Raw genomic sequence first — 6,000 nt, forward strand, 5'->3', positions numbered from 1 at the left:
TTCCACAGTGACAGGTTTGTCCTTTCTATATCCTTTCAATTTTAGTTACATAACATTACTTAATCTATCCGTACAGTATATAGGCACGAGCATTAAAATGTTTCCAATTATAATGTGATTGGGTGGATTTTCTAATAAAGCTCCTTCAGTCAATGATGTTAATAGGAAGTCAATCCATACCATCAATGTGTGGGTAACAATTGATTATTGGTGCTAAATCTTTTGGTGTTTATACCGGTAATCACCCTCATTACTGGTCCCCACTAACTAGGTAATGCCACCTACATCATCACTAATATTGAAGCCATATGTCCAGGGTCTGTATATGTTGCTAGACGTTTTATGGAGTCACTTTTTCTAATTTGCCTATGAAGATGGACCTTAGATCCTCTTTAGCAGGCAACTAGAAAGACAAAATAATTAAGCACGATTGATAAAGTCTATAATACAGTCACAGGCCAAATATTTAAATGAGGAAGGACAGCTGCAGAAAATTTCTTACACTGCTAATATGGAGGTACACTCCCAACGAAAATCTCAACATCTTCAGCTCTGCTTCCTCCAACTCCACCTCCAGTCTTTTAGTCAATGTCACTGTCTCTAAACCATACAGCATAGCAGGTCTCACCCCAGTATTATACACTTTTCCTTTCACTCTTGCAGATACCCTTCTATCACAAATCATACCTGCTATCACTCTTTTCAAACCACTCCACCCTGCTTGCACTCTTTTCTTTACTTCTCTTACACACACTCCATTAATTTGCATGTTGACCCCAGGTACCTAAACCCATCCACCTGCTCCACCTCCCTGCAACCACACCCTTCCACTGCCCTCCCTCTCATTCACACACATGTACTCTGTCCTACTGACTTTCATACCCCTTCTGTCCAATGTGAACCTCCACCTCTTCAGGCTCTTCTCAATCTGCTCCCTACTCTCTACACAAATCACAATATCATCCGCAAACATTGTAGTCCACAGAGACTCCTGTCTGACCTCGTCCATCAACCTGTGCCATCACCACTGCAAACAGGAAAGGGCTCAGAGCCAATCCTTGATGCAATCTAACCTCCACCTTGCCTGGCCAATCCTGACAAATGCTCCAACTTCTCATACAGCTCCTCATTTGCCTTTTCCTATATACAGTATATACAGTATATACAGTATAAGCAAACAACAAAAAATGTGATTTAATATTACTAGACAGAGTAAACCAGCAAACAAATACATAAATAAACAATCTAAATTAGATCTAAATGTCGGGACAATAACAAATTTGTGGTTTACTATTAGATTCAACAAGTTCAAAAAGTTTTGTAAAAAGAATTATATTTATATAAATTTGAAAATGTATACTTTTAAATAAATGTAAAAGTTGACAATGTGCTCAAGTGTGTTGTTACCATTGCTGAAAAGAAAAAAACCTTTACCATGAAATTAAAAGATTCATGAATGATGTTAAAAAAAAAAAATTTCAAGTTCCTTCCAAAAAGCTTGTACCACACCACAAGTAAAAAAAAAAAAAAAAAAAAAAAAGATGAGAAATACATTCTTTCTGTTGGTTACAAAATGAACATAAATCCACAATGTTCACATATTTTGCAATTATGGAATTAACAGTGTAATATTTTAAAGTGAACTTCTTTAACCTTGTTTAGAATAGGATATTTGTATAAAATGAGCCATGTTTCTTTTTCTTTTCTTTTTTTGCCAGTTTATGTTATCAATTATTAAAGGCCAATAAAATGTTCTTTTTGGAACTTTCTTGTTTAGATTATGAATGGTTTGACATATATATATATATATGTTTATTGTTGCATTTTCTATTAGAGCCACCTTTAGTTGGTTTGTTATGAGTAGTTGCCATTTGGAAAGAAGAAGTGACTTCCTTCCCTTCACTGCTGTCACACTGTCCTCATACATGTCTTGCACCTCCCTCACATACTTCTCTGACACACCTGACTTCCTCATAGTATACCACAACTCCTCTCTTGGCACCCTGTCTTACACTTTGTCTAAATCCACAAACACACAATGCAATTCCATCTGCCCTTCTTTATACTTCTTCATCAACATTCTCAAAGCAAATAAGGCGTCTGTGGTGCTCTTCCTTGGCATGAAACCATACTCTTGCTCACAGATGGTCACCTCTTCTCTCAGCCTGGCTTCCACTACTCTTTCCCATAACTTCATGATGTGACTGATCAACTTTACTGCTATAGAAAGATTACTCTTCAAAAAAAAGACAAGTCTCTTTATAGCCAATTATTACATATACTAGATACTTTCTTTAGTCTGTGAGAAAACTTTAGGCTATAGAGAATTGTTTAATCACAGATTAAGCATATGACACGAGATTTTCCTTCGAAAATAAATTTTTCTGTCATCTGCTAACTGAGATCTCTATCAAAAACTGGGATGCCTTTAAAAATAGGATCATTCTGAATATCACGATTCAGCACCTCCAACACTAATAGAAAAAGGAAGGGGGGAATTGGGCAACCTTGCCTGACTCCTCGTTCCAAATTGAACCTCTTTGAGGTACCAGATTGTAGAATGACAGAACTGTTTACACCATTATAGAATACGCCGAATATATCAATAAATGTCACCGAGACAAAGACTGCAATAAAGAATCATGTTCAATTGTGTCTAATGCTATGCTCCAATCAAAGAATCAAGTACTTTTTTAAGTCTATTGGGAAAAAAGCTATAATTTTATAATCAACATTTTAAAGTGTGATTGGATGCCAATTTTCAATTAGTGAAAGATCATTATCTGACTTAGAAATTAAACAAATGACACCCTGCTTTATTGATGCAATCATCTCTTTTTCACTGATACACTCATTTAACATTAGAAATAGGGGCATTTTAATCACATCCCAAAAGTGCTTGTAAATTTCAGAAGATAAACCATCTTTACCAGGTGATTTAAACTTTTTAAGTGAGAAGACAGCTTCAGTTATTTCCGAGAGTGATATATCTGCCTCATGATATGATTGCTCCTTCTTATTAATTTTAGTAAAATAATCAAAGCACCCATTTTTATTCAATTGGACTTGTATAGATTCTCATAAAAGGAGGAGACAGCACATGATATTTCTACAGGGTCTGTGCAAAGAAAACTATTAATCAAAAAGAAAGGACAATAATTTTCTTTTATAGATTCTCTTTTCTAGAGCAAAGAAATAGCTAGTATTTTTTTCACCATTCTCAAGCCATTTGGCATGAGACCTAATGAAAGCACCTTAGCCAATTCTGAATATGTTTGATTGTATACTAGTTCATTCTGTCTCTTCCTCAGGTGTAAGTGTCTAAACTCATAAAGTATTTCATTTGTTCAGTAAGTTAATTTTTAAGCTTATATAGCTTGATGACTATATAGTAGTTAAATTAGGTACTGGACATTTCTTTGCTGACTGCCCCTCCTGCTAATTAATGTAGTTATGTGTAAGTTAAGACGTTTAGTCTTGGTTTAGTTTAAAGACATGGGGCATGAACTATTATTATTTTATTTTATATATATATATATATATATATATATATATATTATATTAATGTATTATGTGTTACCAGTTGGTACCAGTCAGGAGTTATTAGATTTGCTGGATCGATTAGGAGCAAAAACAGTCCCATCACAATACAACCTTAAGGCAGTCCTTATTCAAGTAGCACACAAACTAATAATTAGCAACCAAAATATGCTCTTGATAACATGTCAGCAGGTGCAGCCCAACCCCTGAGGACCACATTAACCACACCAGCAAAGTGCAAGTCCAACAACACCAGCTGAGAACCAAGCCTTTAAATTTCTACAGCAGTACATACGTTGATTGGATCAGGTGGGTCTTAGAAGAATGCTGAGATTTTTTGACAGGGTCAGATGTCATTTGCCTTACAAATATTCGCGTTGTGTTTACAACTTTGGATAAACTTGCATGTCGACCAGTTGCAAACACCTGTAGATCTGTTATGGAGTTACCTTGTACATACAATTCCTACCCACAGCTACATGTAGAAATTGAGAATGTACTGACCAGCAACTACTACACAATGGATAGTGTGTAGTAAGACAATGCACATACAGTACACAGCAGGAGGTCCAGTAGCTGTAAAATTTTAAATATGACTGTTATATACTTGAAACATTAGAGGGAAGCGGATTTAAAAAACATTCTGTGTTAGAAATTACAAATGCGTTTGCATGAGCTCACTAGCTTGAAATAGAAAATTTTGAAAATAAAATCAGAAGTGTCGTGTTTGCAAAAACAGTATTATAGCATTTGCTGTATAATCATAATCAGAATCAGGTTTATTGGCAGTTTATTACCAGTGATTCCAAGTTTGGGCTGCAGTATTTATCCAGCAATGTGACATCTGTACCCAAACGTTCGTTAATGTAGAAGCAGATTCCGCCGCCTTTCGCGATCCGCTCGGTGTAAGTGGAAGCCCGAGAGAAGTAATCCGCTGTCCGGGATTGAGTGACTGAGCCAAGTTTCAGTAAAACATAGAGTAGCGGAGCATGCAAAATCTTTGTTTGTTCCATTAAGAAGAGTAAGTTCATCCATTTTGTTCAGCAGTGAGTGGAGGTTCACCAGGTGAATCGACTGGAGCGCAGTTCTAAATCCCCTCTGTCGTAGCTTCACTAACGCTCTGTCGTAGCTTCACTAGCGCGCCGGCGCGCTTCCCCCACCGGCGTCTCCTCCATGTACCATAAAGAGTAGCTGTTGTCCAACTAAGATTTCCAAATAACTTTCCGGGTTTGTAAAAACTGGTAAAAAAGTGTCTGGAGTGAACTTCCTGATGTTAAGCAATTCTTCTTTAGTGTAAGAAAAATAAAGAAAGTACTAGAGAGAGTCGTGCCGAGGCTGCCATCCGCGGCGCTATCTTGACTAGAGAAGGAGTATTTTCTGGAAGTAACATATTTAATTAATAATTGCACTTTGCATAAAAAGCCATGTAGCTACCTCCAAATAATAATTATTTATTTTTATATACATAATTTTTTCATATACTTGTTTGTAGTGAAATGTAAATTTTAACACAAAGTTAACAAAAGGTAGAAGCAGGAGTACAGCTCGCTTGGGTTTTAATGGCATGCGTGAGAGAGAGATACACACCCGCACACACACGCGCACACACACACACACACACACACGCACGCACATACGCACACTGCAGTCCTTCGGTTGAGAGAGAGAGTCCGAGTTGCGCATTGGGAGACGCGTAGCTGACCCGAGATGCACAGGGAGGGGAAGTGCAGCCGGTATGGGATTCTGGAGTCTGAATGGAACGGATGAGAGGAGTCCTGTATGAAAACCGGAACGCGAAAACATGCAGCACAGGAAGTCCAACATAAACAATAACGAACGGGGAGTGGGAGTGAATGTGGAGCTTATATAGAAGCGGGGTGGAGTGATGAGGAGCTTTGGGTGTGTGTGATTAGGCCTGGAGTTTCAGAGAGAGTGGAGGCATGATTGATGATGAGCTCCAGGTGTGCGTGGTTAAACCTGGAGCTCTAGGGAGAGCGGAGGCATAGAGAGCCACCAAAGGGGGCATGGCAGGTGGATCCCTGACATTACCCCACCCAGAGGGGGTGGCACCTGACGCCTTAAACCCACCGATGCCCGGAGGGCCAGGGTACTCGGAGGAGGACCCCGGTGTCCGTCCAGGGTTGAAAGGGACCTGGTCAGAACTGCCTGCAGCAGAGACTGGGGACGGTGAGACGTCTTCAGCGGAGGCCGGAGGCGGAGAGATGGCTCCGGCATAGGACAGGGACCAAGCTGCGCCCGCAGCGGAGTCCAGAGGCCGATCAACCTCCACGGCAAAGACCAGAGTGACGCACTGGGGAGGTCTGGAGCGGAGCAATGTCCAGCACGGAGGACAGGAGTGCAACGATGGCCTCCCCGGAGACCCGGAACGGAGCGACGTCTTCGGCGGAGACCTGGACCGAAGGGGTGCCTACCACGGAGGTCAGGAGCGGAGCTACGTCC

The sequence above is a fragment of the Silurus meridionalis genome, chromosome 2 (genome assembly GCF_014805685.1).
Source record: "Silurus meridionalis isolate SWU-2019-XX chromosome 2, ASM1480568v1, whole genome shotgun sequence".
Lineage (NCBI taxonomy): Eukaryota > Metazoa > Chordata > Actinopteri > Siluriformes > Siluridae > Silurus > Silurus meridionalis.